Below are 14310 nucleotides of genomic sequence, written 5' to 3'. Positions count from 1 at the left end.
GGGCTCTTTCAGCAGTGCCACATATCCCCCCGCCAGTCTTCCCAAGGCTGCCCTGGAAGCTGAGACGGCGGTCATGCCCCAGAGGAAGGGCTTTGACGGAGGCAGCACTGTGATGCTCTTCCACCATGCCTGCAGCAAGAGAGGGGGTGGGCCCAGGAGATGATTAATTCATTTTGTTCCCTTATGGAATTGAAAAAAAAATGCAAATGTTGTTGTGAGTCCCTCTGAGATTGACGTATTTTGGAATTTACAGAAGATTGAAAACATTTGGCTTCAGATGAAGTGAAGTGGTTGATCAGGTGAGAAACAAGTAGTTTCCCTTCTGGGGGGCATTTTCTACCAGAGGAATGAGAAGAAATGGCCGTAGTGTCTCCAGCTCTGGGGAACAGACACAATCCTCAAGGCTGCAGAAAAGGAGGTGCTGCAAGGCCTACCTCAAAAGTCTCATCTACCCAGACCCAGAGAGTGCTGTGGGGCAAAGCAAGGGCCCCTTCAGCAGATGTTCACTGATAGACTGGAGTAGCCCTGGTGCTGATTGTTCACTACAGATGGAGGAACCCTTTTCCAAATCTGGTGTATGTGAGCCAGAACAGCCAGCAATTTTATCTGCTTACATCTCTCATTACCCTTCTCGTTGGTGATTCCCTCATCAAAGTGGAGAACGTGCTGCCTGTGCTTTTCAGGCACATCCTTTGGAGTCATTCCACCACTTCTGTAACAAAACCCAACAGAGACAGCAGAGCACGGCACCAGGTGGTCGAAGCGCCCAGACATCAGCTCTCAGAGGGATGCTTGGGCATGGCTCTCGTACACCAGAAGAGCAGATGGTAACCCTGCAGTAACAAAGAGACAGTTTCTCTCAGGGTCCCAGACGAAATCTGAAACATTTTGTTACAGAAACACCAAAAATCAGTCAGTATGTACCTCACTCCACAGATGGCTAAAACAATGTTTTTATCTAAACTAAACTATTTTCACCAAAACTAATCAATAGCTTTGAGTAAATGGATGCTGCAATTTTTGGCAAATGGATACTACTCAAAAGGAAAACAAATCTGCTAAGATAAAACAAAAAAAAAAAAAAGAAAAAAGAAAAAAAAAAGCGCATATTTCTCATTTGTCAGGCAACTCTTGAATACAGCAAATGGAGTGTGGAGTGTGTGGCAGAGCTGTGAGCTTTGGTACCAGGCAAGAGTGCTGCAAACCCGAGAGGGAAGGCCAACCATGCCCTGCAGAAACAGCATCAAGGTCCTTTTGTACCAGCAGCCAGTGCCTCAGAAAATTACCTTGCGCCAAGGATTTTGGGGAGAGGAGTTCAGCGCTGCTTTCTAGCTTCCTTGACGTAAATGCTTGCAACACACGCTTACCGAACATGCTCTCCTCCTGGGTCAGTTTGTACTTGTTTTAATATTTTTCCAAAATATCTTACCAGGGTCATGGGAAGTGCTACGCAGCCAAGTCAAGTGACAAGCATCAGCGTGCTGTCAGTGCACGAAAGCAAAAACAAACCTTTCCGAGATAAATTAGAGATTCAAATAACTGAGCTAGCAAGAAACAAAGCCAGCCATAATGGCAGCGGATGAAGGAGAGAAACTTGAGTGTTTCAACTCTGTCGGTGAACCCCACAGCACTCCAATGTGCCAAGCCCAGAGAAAGCAGCAGGATGGCCAATGCAGAACACGCCATTCCCAGCCTTGACCAACCAGCTTGTAATTTCTTGCACAGCTCCAGATAAAGCTGGATCTCTGCCGTGGCTTTGCAGGAAAACAGGTGGATCTGTTGTACTTTCAAACTAACACCAACCACCTGACCAGCACATAAAGCCGGCAGCAGAGCAGCTGACACGAGCCCAGCTGGTCTGTCCCCAGGCCAAGTCTTCAATCCTTAGCACTCTTCTCCCAGCATGACCCACAATTTGATCTAGAAGGTAAATACTAAGGGCTGTGGGCAAGTTTTTCTTTTCTCTTGTGCAATTGCAGTTCTTGGAACTCACCTCTCCAAGATATCTCTCTGTTTACAACAGAACTGCTGCACGGAGAAACTAAGCATCTCACAGCTGTGTAATTTCAATACCTCATAAAGACACTTGGAAATGGATGTGGTATGCACATCGTGGCTTTAGAGATGTAATATTTCAGATTTTATTCTAGACTGTAATGGGGTAAAAATGTGTAAACTTGTGACATTGGATCTCTGAAGGTAATACTCAAAATCCTCAAAAGATTTGGGTTCTTGTGGGTGTTGGTTTTTTTCCAAACTTTAAACATACCTGTGACCAAATTCCCAAGAGAGTAACATCTGCTGCACAAGAAAGCACTAACATTTCTTGCTGTTGATGTTTGGGTTTGTTCTGTAGAGACAGAAGGAGAAAATGATTTTACAGGCTCTGAGGAGATATTTTATCTTCACACAGAGTTCTAGAAACAGCAAAACCTATTCTCCACTGGACGAGCCTCCAGAGCCTGCATGCAAGCAAGGCTCAGAGTGCACTGTTATTTATGCTGCAATAACAGCCACTGCTATCTAAGAGCAGAGTGGTTGTCCCCACAGCTCCAGTCACATCCACTCAAAATCTCAGTTCCAAGGGGGTAAGTGTTTGATCTCAGGATTCCCTCCTGTAGAAATTTACAATTGCTTGAAATGCAATTTCAAACATGCATAATAAAAGGTTTGCAAGTTTCCTATGAAACATAAGTTCTGTGAAATTTACTTTCAAAAATGCTGATGTGTGGTATTTAAAAATATAAGAGGTAGCCCCAGCCATCAGTAGCTCTTAAACAAAATTGCCAGTTGTTTTTTTACCCCGTACCACTGTTGCTAGGCTCAAATAAAGACAGCAAATTGATTTGGGAGTGAGCAGCAACAAAACCGAAGAGTTTCATCAACATTGTTGAAGAGGCAAGCTTCCAGCTTCCCTGTACCAAGAGGAGTTCTATCTTAATCAGCCAGAAAATGCCAGGACCAGAGGGCAGTAGCTGAGGGGCAAACCCTGGAAGCTATGTTTCTGTGCAGCACATAGATCACACATACGGGACAAGTGAGTTGTCCAGCAACAGAATAGTGACGATTAAGATTAGTCAAACCACGTATGTTTCCACAAAACATTTCTGCTTTACAACATACACGTTTTCTAACTGCATCATCTTTGCTGAAACATTCTTAACAAGCTCTATTCAGATCTTGCTCCAGAAATTACAATTACTCTCCAAACAGACAACACAAGGACTGTCATTAGAACACTGTCAATGCTGATTCTTTGAGCACGCAGATGGACAGTCTAATTCTGTCACCAGTAGCATCAGCTGTAGCAAATCATACACATGTGCTTCCTTCACTGATTTGTGACAGCGTTTAGAAAACACACTGGGCCACAGTGAATAGATGGCATCAGCCAGCTCTGCGTGATGACTGTGGACCCAGTAAAGGCAGGAGCTTTCAGAGAGGGCATACAGAGGCCAACTTTGCTTTGAAAAAGGCACCTGAATGGTCCATAAAGGCACAGGACAGCTAAGACAGGCAGATACATTTCAAGGAACAGCTAACAACTTATTTTCATTGTGTTGGATGTATTACGCTGAGCAAAGCATAGACCAGAGGCTGGAGCATTTAAACAAAAAGACAACCCAGCACAATGAGAAGCTATGAAAGGAGGCAGTGCATAAGAAGTCTCATTTCTCTACCCTATTGCAGTACCATCTAGGAACACAGAGTACTCAGTACAGCCACGGCATGAAGGCCATTGAGCTCTCAGCTGCATGAAGCGTCCTAGGAGGCAGAAGGTCCTGAGCAATGACTGAATTCTCTCATCGCTTATTAAAAGTAGGCACCCTGTTTTCCACACTCAGAAGGGTCGCATCAGTGGGCAAAGACAGGCAGGTCCTCACTGTCACAACTGTCATTGCTGGCAGCCAGGGATGTTGGGACCCAGAGAAAGGCAGGACAGCATGGTGAGGCCTCCCAGATGCACGGCTACACCTTCAGATGGTGGAGAGCACCTATAAGCACAACCTGCCCTATGATCCCTCACAGACAGCCCCAGCCTGGTTGCAGTGGCCTAAAAGCCATCACCATGGTATCACTGCCCGACAGGATAGCAAGCTTCACCTGCACACATTGGTGCAGCCCATTTGAGGCACTGCACTTCATTCTGCAGCAGGAAGACAACCGCCATGAGATATTTTCTCTTCTACAAGTTCAAACTTACAAGAGTTAAGGGAGAAAGGGCCTCTGTCCCAGCTGCATAAATAAAAATATTTCCACGCAGAACAGGGCTGAAATGGAGGTTAGATAAGCAAAGCCTTGGCAGCAGGAAAAACAAACAAAAGCCAATCCCTGCTACGCCCACCTCAAAGCAGCCTGTTTTGCCATCGACAGCTTGTCATATAAGACCTGCAAAGACTCACCGACAGACAAGAACAACTCAAGGAGGTTTCTCCAAGCCCTGCCAGGAAAAGAAAGGGCTGTCAATTGGGTGACCTCAGGTTTGATGTTCCCAGCATTTTGACAGTGCAAGGCTGCACCCACCAAAGCCAGATAGTTCGGCATGAGGAGTGAGAAGCTCCTAGACCCCACCTGGAGGCCACCCCAACTCCTGTGCCAAAGGCAGGCATGTAGTGTCAGCTGAGGACAAGGAGCCTGTTCAGCTGGACCTTGCAGGATCACAGTTTTCAGCACGCTTTCCTCCACTGAGAGTCCATCTCAGCCTCAGTGTGGTGTGCAGGTTGGCTCCTTCTGCTGGGAGCTCAGCACGGCACTGAACGCAAGGGACACTGGGGACCTACATTGGTGTCTCAGTGCTCCCTGCTACACTCCTCTCCAAGGGAACCAGGGCTTGCCCAGCTCAAGGGCAGGAATGACACAGCCACACACACCCGGGGCCACCCACGGAGCTGGCTCTCCCCTCGTGGACACCCCAGCCCTTGAAACAAGGTCAGGCTGAGGAATGTCTTTTTGGCTGTGGGGATGATTCGAGGCAGTTCTGGTGAGGACTGTGCTTATTCCACCAGAGCAGAGCAGAATGGAGCATCTGCTGCCGAAGCCTCTCTCCACTGCCCCAGCTCTTCTCCTCTGATTTTACTCCCAGAGTCCAAAGGCTGCTTTTAACAAAGACAGTTGACTCATTTCCCAGCCCTAATGTGCCATCTACCAAATGCTTCAGATGACTGATGCCTTAAGAAAGAATCCAGCCTGTTCCCTCGCTGCACTTCTGAAAGCAGCTGAAATAGAGCAATTATACTCGATTTCTGTGACAAAGAACGAGGAGTCCTGTCATTATCTTAGCTGCCTCAGAAAGGCAATGGGTGAGAGGAGGAAATACACGAGCAGTGTCACAACAAGAACAGGCTGACGCACACGGTGCCTGCAGCAGGCTGAGCCTGCAACGGGAGGTACCTGCACGTGTGGAAGGACTGGACCCCGTGAGATTCACCTGCACTCCCATGTGACTCACAGCGATGCCACATCCTCTCATCGCCACCCCCCAGGATCCTTTCTTCCACCTCAACCCATGGTTGTTTGAACCACCTGGCCTGGTTACACCTCAGTCAAGTCCTCTCCATCTCCTGGCTAATTGGCTCCAAAAGACAAAAATTGAAGAGTGAGTAGAAGGGGATGAAATGGAAAGCGTAAATGTGAGCAAAAGAAAGGTTTAGACCCACACTTCTGTGCCTGAAAAACTACATGTTGTTTATACTGTCAGCAGAAAATCATGAAAAAGTGAGTACGTGCTTGTGTATCCAGGGTTGAGCATAGCCTACATCCCTTGGATGAAACTCGTGCACACCTTCCCAGCCCCAAACAACAGTCCCAGGGAGCAGTTATTGCAGTCACTTTGTTTCTTTCAGCAACAGGAATATCCTTGGAAAAAAGTCACCATCTCTGCAGCAGGGTGACTGACCCAGCCTTGCCACAGCCACAGCAAAGCTCTCTTTAAAGCTGAGAGCTTCTCTCCCTGGAGCAATTCCCTACCCCGACACCAGTGGCTGTCAACTCATCTCTCTGTTGTCATCTGAAAGAAGGAATAACAAGCGAAAACCATAAACCAGGGTGGCCTGGGAACATTTTGACAGCCTGACAAAAGGAAAGCAGAGGAAGTTTCTATTTGTTTATACTTTTTCAGATCTTAGAATAAAGATTTCACTGAAAAAACATCGTGACTTCCTCTAACCAAATGAAGAAAATGAGATGTCAGCTTGTATCTCATCAGATTTTTCTGGTGTAAAAGCTGAACCAGATATTGAGATAGATGATGCCATTCATTCAGAATGATGTCCCTTTTGTGAGGCACAACCTGCATTTAAATGCACAGACTAAGCTAAGCCTCTAAAAGAACAGAAAGTACAGAAACCTCCAAACCACCCACTCAAGCTTGCTGATGCAAAACAACACAGCAAGCAAAACAAGCAGGGGTAGCAGTCGAAGACACAGTGGTCACGTAGAGGTGGCCGAAGGGTTGCACAACAAAACACTGTCCTGGCTGCATGGTCCTACCCCTCACCCCACTTAGGGAGATATTTGGTTCCAGCTCCTGCAGCAGCTGCTGAAAGTGAGACCCGCTGATGCCCACCATGCCTACATGGCCCCCCAGGGTCATTACCACAGGGAAGGCACAGGGAGCAGCAGCCTCCTGCCTCTGTTGGGCTTCTCACCTCCAGCTCCACAGCACATTTCCCAACACGTAGCACAAACAGAAGCATGCTCACAGGGCTGCAGTGCACCGCAGTCTCCCTTCATTTCTGTGAGTATATGCTTGGATCCTGCTAATTTAAGGACTTTAGGAATGGCAGCAAGATGAATGGAGAAAATGGAAAGGAAGCATTGGACTTGAATAAGATAGATCTCAATAACAGATTCAACAGCAGGATGTGATGTAATTGTTGCAACATGCACGAAGGGAATTTCCCCTGAATATTAAGCCAAAAGACAACAGATGGGGTGGCCAAGTAGTGCAACAGGCACCTGGAGAGGCCGTGGGATCACTCTTTGGGTGATCCTCTGGATACAGGCTCAAACAACACAACGTAACTTTGAAGTCTGCCCCGTTTTGAATGTACGGGAGGACCAGGTGATCCTAGTAATCCCTTCCAATCTAAGTTACCATTAAGCATTGGTATAAAATAGGAGCACAAAGATGGGTATTTAGGAAGGGAGCAGTGATCAAGCTGAAGAAATCAAAGGTAAGAAGATTTAGTGCCCAGTCAACCCTCCTGTGCCCCACCACCTCAGAGGCCAGGACAGCTGGGCACAGGAGTGACCTCTCCTGGAGGCTGTCAGCCCTGCAGTCCCAGTCCTGAGACCTATAGGAGCCAACCACAGGCTTAGGTCACCTCCTCTTTGCCAGACTAGTAGAGAAGACCCTGGCAAATCTCTGCAGTTCCCCTCACCAGCTGCATCCCCCAGTGAGCCCATTATCTCACAGCAGGCACCCTCGGCAGAGCTGCCAGCTCTCACTGGCAGGAGAAAGAAATATTTTTCGTTGGGTTTGTACTTGGCAAGAGCAGGGTCATCTGATAACAAACTGCTTTCTCTTTTACCCATGGAGTTCTTTAAGCAGATGCTGGTATGCGAAACATTTACATTTGCAGAGTTGACTCAGTTAACCTGTCATTGGAGCAGGGTGAGATGCAGGAAGGTGAATATAAAGGACAGCTTGCATTAAAAATAGCAAGATAATTAGCCACATAATTACAGAATAATTTGGGTTGGAAGAGACCTCTGTAAGTCAGCTTGTCCACGCTCCTTCCCAAACAGGGCTGATTAGGTCTGTCTGCTCAGGGATTTATCCAGTTTAGCTCTGAGATCTCTGGAGACAGGGGTTCTCCATTCTCTCCAGGAAGTCTACATGGTTTTCAATGGGAAACAGGCCTTTTTAAAACAGTGTTAAAACAGTGTTAAAACAGTGTTAAAACAGTGTTAAAACAGTGTTAAAACACACATGGTCCCATATTTGATGAAGCCACTAGTCTATGTAATGAGGATCGCTATATCAACATGTTTACCTCAAGAAGCATTGTACAATCTCACTTGTTACTTTCATACAATACAGCGTTCTGCAAAATCAGTATTGCTCACAGGAAAGAGGCGTCATTTGAGAGCAGTACAAAATGGGTGGGCTTGGAAAGACAAGGAGCATGCTCAGCTGTACAAACCTGTCCAGCACAATAAATTCATTTCCGCAGTGTGGCTGTTCATAAAACAGGGTTCATTCACATAGTAGCAAAGGATGGTAATGGCTATAGGTGCACCACGGATGACAAAATCTTGTGAAGCAGCTCTGGGAAGGCTGATTACGAACCTGACTCTGCTTCAGGGTACTTCATGGCACACAGTCAGATAAATACAGCCCCTTAACAACACAAATTGTAACGGATTCAAAAGAGAACTGCAAGAAAGATTCAGCATCTGGCAAACATATTTCTAGCAAAAAAAAAAAAAACACAAAAAAAAACACAAAACAAAACTTAAGAAGGTCAATTCAAGTTTATCCAGCAGAAGGTCAGAAGATGTCTTGAGCACTGTCGGTAATTATCAGTGCAAGAATAAATGATTAATATTAGGCCTCTTCAATCAGGCAGAGAGAGAACACAACAGAGATATAATTTGTTGTGGTGGCTGGAAACAGAAGCTAAGCAAATTCAGATGAAATGCAGGGTGTACTGTTTGATGAAACTGTTTACCTTTAGGACAATTTACCTAGGCATGTCACAGACTTTCATAATCTGAAGTCCCCAACTGAAGTCTCTACGGTCTTTTTTAAGATACGCTGTAGCTCAAGAGATGTCGAAGCAGAAATTATTAGGTGAGATTCATTGTCAGAACAGATAATCATAAAGTTCTCTCTGCTCTGAAGAACATGAAAAGCGCCCAGTTAGAATGGCCAAGGCTGCTGAAAGTGCTAAAGGGCACCAGAGCAAACTCTGCTGCTGTAGATTTCTCCATTATTAAAAGTTAGAGAAGGTGGAATCTTCTTTATAAAACCATGTTTACCTTAATAAAGGTGAAAAATCCAAGGAGATCCCTCTTGCAGCTGCTGAGAACTGAAGGAGAGAGAAAGGCCATTTCTAGGAAGAAAAAAAAAAAAAAAAAGAGGGGACACAGAGCAGTATTCCCTTCTGTGTAGGGAAATCACACATCCAAAACAAAGTAAATTCAGATTTATTTTGGTGCAACGGAGAGCAGAACCAAGGCTCTTCACTGAAGAGGACACAGATCAATACTCTCATGAAATCAAAGAGGAAGGTATAAAAATTCCCATCTGGAGGCTGCTGCACGCTGTGGGCCACGCTGTGCCTGGTTGCTGGAAGCTGGCTTTGTGCTGCCATCTCCACAGAGGCTGCGGGTGCCACACAGCAAGCAGCACCAAGGCAGCCGTGGGGTGCCAGTGCCAGCTCACAGCTGCAGAGGAGCACATGGTTGTGATGCGAAACCAGATGGCATTTTGGTGGTGGTTTGCTTTTCATTCACATCTAGAAAGCTCAGGAGGAGGCTAACTATAAGCAGACAAAAACTAACACAGCCAGCGAACAAAGCAGTTCATGCAAGAGCTCTGTATGGCCTCGGGTGGGATGTGCCCTGGTGCTGCTGGACCCAGGGCTGGGCACCATGCTGTGAGGGGGGGCACATGGATAGGAGGAAATTTACAGACCCAGTTCCTCAGACAGATGGGAAAGGAAGCAGGAACTCAAAACAGAATAACGCTTTACAGAAGATGGGTTTTTTTTCTAAAATAAATCCCAAACAACTACCATCTGGTTCTCATTTCAGCCCACAAACGAACAGATTTCCAGCTGAAAATCAGCAGCAGATGCCTGGACGCTGCTCTGCAGGACGTTCAGACTCAGGCTGAGCAGGCGCTGGGCTGGCTCTGCTCTCACGCACTGCTGGGTGTGCTGGGGGCCCACTGTCCCCTGGGAGCAATGGCAATGGCATGTGGAGGATTGCCCCCATTCTGTCAGCCAAGCCAAGGCTCCTGGAACCCTCTGAGCTTGCGAAGGTCGGGTGAGACCATCCACAGCCCACCCAGTGCTGGCCATGAGAGGATCCTCCAGTTTCCCAGAGCCCCCCTATAGGCAGCTGCAGTGCCTCAAGGTGACCTAACACAGAGGAAGAATCAGGACTTGAGGAAGCAGCATGACACTGGCCTGGAGACACAAAGACTTACCCCCTCTTACAGCTGTTGCTGAGCCTGCAAACACTCCCTCTAAGCAGAGGCTTACAAGGTGGCCAATTAGTGGTAACAGAGCCTTCCTTCCCTTCAGCCTATAAGCAGGTAGCAGCAGAGGGCTGAGGCTGAGATGGGGACACCTGTGTGTGTGCTTGACATCCTGAAGCCTGGCTTACCATTCCTGCCTTTTCTCAGGGCATCATGGGGTTATTTCACATCTGCAGACCCAGAGTCAAATGAGGATAAGCCATTCAGGTAGGGGCTATCATAGCAGGATAGTCACTGTCTTTAGAGAGGCCCAACAGCCATTCCCACTGTTTTGCAGCCAGCATCCTCTCTCACGAGCTTCCTGGGATGGATGCCACATGAATTTGTATATAAAACAGAGGGAGAGCACATACATGCTTTGTATAAACAGCTGTCGGTATGAGGAACTCTACCACAGTTAACATATCCTCAGGTCAGCTGTAGTTGTTGTTATAATTGCAAATGGTTTTTCAATTACGGCTCTTCACATCCAGGAATTTGTGTTTTAAGTATTTTCAAGGCATTATGCATAAGCACATGGCTACATAAACAGCACACACGCCCTCAGTACTCACACATTACATTTACCTCTCACATGCTCAGCCATCAGCCTGCTAAAGGCCCGTGCTGTGCCACCGCAGCCAGGACTTGCAGCTAATGGCTCCTCAGCTCCTTGTGACAAACCAGGAGAACTGATTAGCTCGGTGTGGTTCTGAAGAAGCAGGTTATGGTCTCTTTGAGGCCCAGTAGTGCTACCGAGCAGCCTGATGGGCAGAGTGCTGGTGGAGGTGGTGAGGCGACAGTGAGGAGCAGACAGCAATCCTTGCACTTGTCTTGAACTGTACTAAAAATAGAGGCTCTTGAACCTGTTTCACAGTGTGAAGCCTGCATAATTCAGGCAACTTTTACCAGTAAATTGCAGCTCTAAAGCAAAAACTCCACAGCCTTAAAAGGTCTCTTGAAGCCCATCCAAAAGAGTGCTCAGTCCAAGTGCCTTACACAAGAGGGTGAAGGAGGAGGGGGTGGGAAAGCAAATGCCAAGTGAAGCTCAGGGCTGGCAGGGAGAGAACAAACTTTGCCCCCAGCCTCTGCGCTGTGCCTACAGCCAGGACAGCGTGTTCGAGAACTCGAGGCAGAAGGGTGTCCTCTGCTCCCTCCAGCTCCCTGCCACACCTGCGAGGAGATGCCTTCCCCTTTGCTGTTTGTTGGACCTTGGTGCTGGTGTCCCCAAGGATGGGGCTGGATCCCAAGGGTAGTGGGCCAGCAGGGGCTGCATCCCTGCTGCCTTCAGTGGCGCAGCTATGGCCTGGGACAGCTGCTGTGTCCCATGCCAGGAGGAATCGCTAGCAGTTTCCCACTTGAGGCTGCAGCACCATTGCAGAGCCACTTGCAGGATGCAGATCAGGTTTTTCTGTTAAAGAACCATCCAGAAGCACTGCAGGGAGCACAGGCAGGGAAGGCAAGCATGGTGCTGCTCAGCAGAGCAAAACTCTTCCAGTCTCATGATAAACAAATCAGTGCTCAAGCAGCGAGCAGGAGCAACCCAGTGTGAGTCAGCCTGCACTCTTCCCTCAGCAGTGCCTGAAGGCTTCCCACTCGACAGCCAGAGATGTCTGTGGGAACAACGAGTGAAGCAGAGCTGACAGGAGCTGGGGAGTGAGACCAACATTCAGTTTTCGCTGGGAGCCTCACACAAATAAGGTGAAGTATTTCACTGAGAAGCAAAACCGCCCCGCTGGAGCTGAGAGGATGTCACACAATCAGTGGGACACATGTACGGGCATTTTTCAGGCAGCAGTGCCCAGGTCACACTGTGCTGATGGCACACTGATGGAGACCAGTAGAAGGCACGTGGATGGCCCAGTCAGCCTTCAGCTCAGAACAGTTGCAAACATGCTGGCTGCTCGCCTCCAGCCCCGTGTCCCTTCTTCTCTTTTGGCTACAGCCAATGGGGAAAAGTCTGGCTGCTTGGAGACTGGCTTCTGTCTACACATTAACACATTTGATGCAGTGTGCAGTTGGATCTCAGGTAGCAGGTGAGAGCAAAACGGGAGGTACCATTGTATTCTTGGAATACAGCAGTTTCCTCAGCGTAGCCTAGAATTTCTTGCAGTTATGCTGAAGTTCCACATTAAATATCACACACTCAATAGCTTTCTGCACAGAGCTTTCTCACAGTGCTCTTTTGACCTGCATTTCAAAGGCCTGGTCTTGCATACTGAGACATCAGCAGGTCAAGATCAGTCCAAGTGGTCTTCAGAGTCATTCTAGCAAATGGCACAGGACAGCAAGACATTACAATAAGTACATTCCTTAATTTCTCCTATGCCAACCTCTATCAGTCCCCAGACCTCTGGTGGTATCTCCATCCTCCCATCAGCTCTTTTCCTTTGTCTGTCACCTCCTGCTCAGAGACAGCAGGCAGTAGGCCACCACCACTCATAGTACTCAGGATATTTTGAAACTGATTTAGTACTGGTGAAAGATCACAGCCCCAGAGGCCGAGCCAGAGCACTGAGCTGGAGCAGTAGGGCAAGCTGCCCAGATGCTGCCCATTATCAAAATGCCCTCGGGGAAACTGGAAGTTCAATCTTCATGGCCCACTCCATGGCTGCTTTCCTGGGGATGCCAATTAGTGCTCAATATTTTCTAAAAAATAACTTTGAACAGTTTGTGAACTCAGCAAAGACTGCAAAGGCACTGCAGACTACTGAGCAGCCATAAGACCCAGCCAGCCAGGGTCACACTCCCACCAGTGACCAGAAAATGAGTGGCTCTGTAACCTTTTTCCCACCCCCTTCCTGCCTCCTAATGACTACTAAGCTGAATCTGAAAACGTTGACACCGGTGACAGGAGCAGGAGGCCTGATTCCTGGGAACAAGTGCTGATGACAGGGGAATCACTAGCTGTAAGCTAGTGTTCCCGAGCTCTGTTCCATCAGAGGAATGTTTCCTTATTATGTCCCCAAAGTCTCCCAGGGGGGGAACATGCAGTAGGAGCACAGTCAGTCATTTTTCAGAGACTTTCCCCTCTGGGCAGTCAAAAATCTGAAGGAGTTGGCATCCAGCCCATGCTTATTCTGATAAATGCTATTTGCAACCAAAAAAATGGATTAAAATAACCTCTGAGAGCCTGTCTGAAGGAGAGCAAGCAGTCTTGTTCAGCGATGCCATTAGCAGGAAGAGGTGGAGAGAACTATTCTGAGGGCTGCTTATTTTGGGTTTCACCCCACTTTGTCATTTGCCCTGACCGAAGCAGGATGAGAAGTCTATAATTAGCACTTGGGGCACTGTTGGTGGGAGCAACGAACAACCCTGGCCAAAATTCAGACATAAGGCTCCTCCAGTTCTTTGCCCCTTCCTCCCATAAAATGGAGCCAGGGAGCCTGGGCTTTGGCACCAGTAGCATGGGTTCACTGCTGACCAGGGAAAAGCAACACAACCATCTCATATGGAGTCCTCCTTTTAGCATAGATTTGGAGCTTGTGGATCACTGCACTGGAGTTCAAATTCATCTGCTGATATACTGCAGCCCTTCCAAATGGGAATTGAAATCTCCCTTTCTAAATGATGGGTGCAGACAGGTGAGCATTAAAATCCTGTACTGTCACATGGGTACTTGGAATCCAGGGGATGACAGAACAGGTAAAATGCAGATGTCACTGTGAAAGCCACAATGACTCCTGTATAAAGAAGGAGGAATATGGAATGCAGTTGGTTTTCCATTTCCTTTTAGCTAATTTTAATAACGTTACAGAGATGCAATGTTCATAAAATGGGCAGATACAAAGGGTTGTTAAAGGGGTAGATAACAGCAAACGGTTGTTTGAAAGGGTAGATAACAGCAGGACAAGGGGAAATGGTTTTAAGTTGACAGAGGGAAGATTTAGGTTGGATGTCAGGGGGAAGTTCTTCTCTATGAGAGCATTGTGGTGCTGGAACAGGCTGCCCAGAGAGGTTGTGAATGTCCTGTTTCTGGAGGTGTTCAAGGCCAGGTTGGATGCGGCCCTGGGCAGCCTGGTCTAGTATTAAATGGAGAGGTTGGTGGCCCTGCATGTGGCAGGCGGTTGGAGATTCATGATCCTTGAGGTCCCTTCCAACCCTGGCCATTCTGTGATTCT

The sequence above is a fragment of the Meleagris gallopavo genome, chromosome 5 (genome assembly GCF_905368555.1).
Source record: "Meleagris gallopavo chromosome 5, MGAL_WU_HG_1.1, whole genome shotgun sequence".
In the NCBI taxonomy this organism is placed as follows: Eukaryota; Metazoa; Chordata; class Aves; order Galliformes; family Phasianidae; genus Meleagris; species Meleagris gallopavo.
This window is presented reverse-complemented; position numbering follows the sequence as displayed.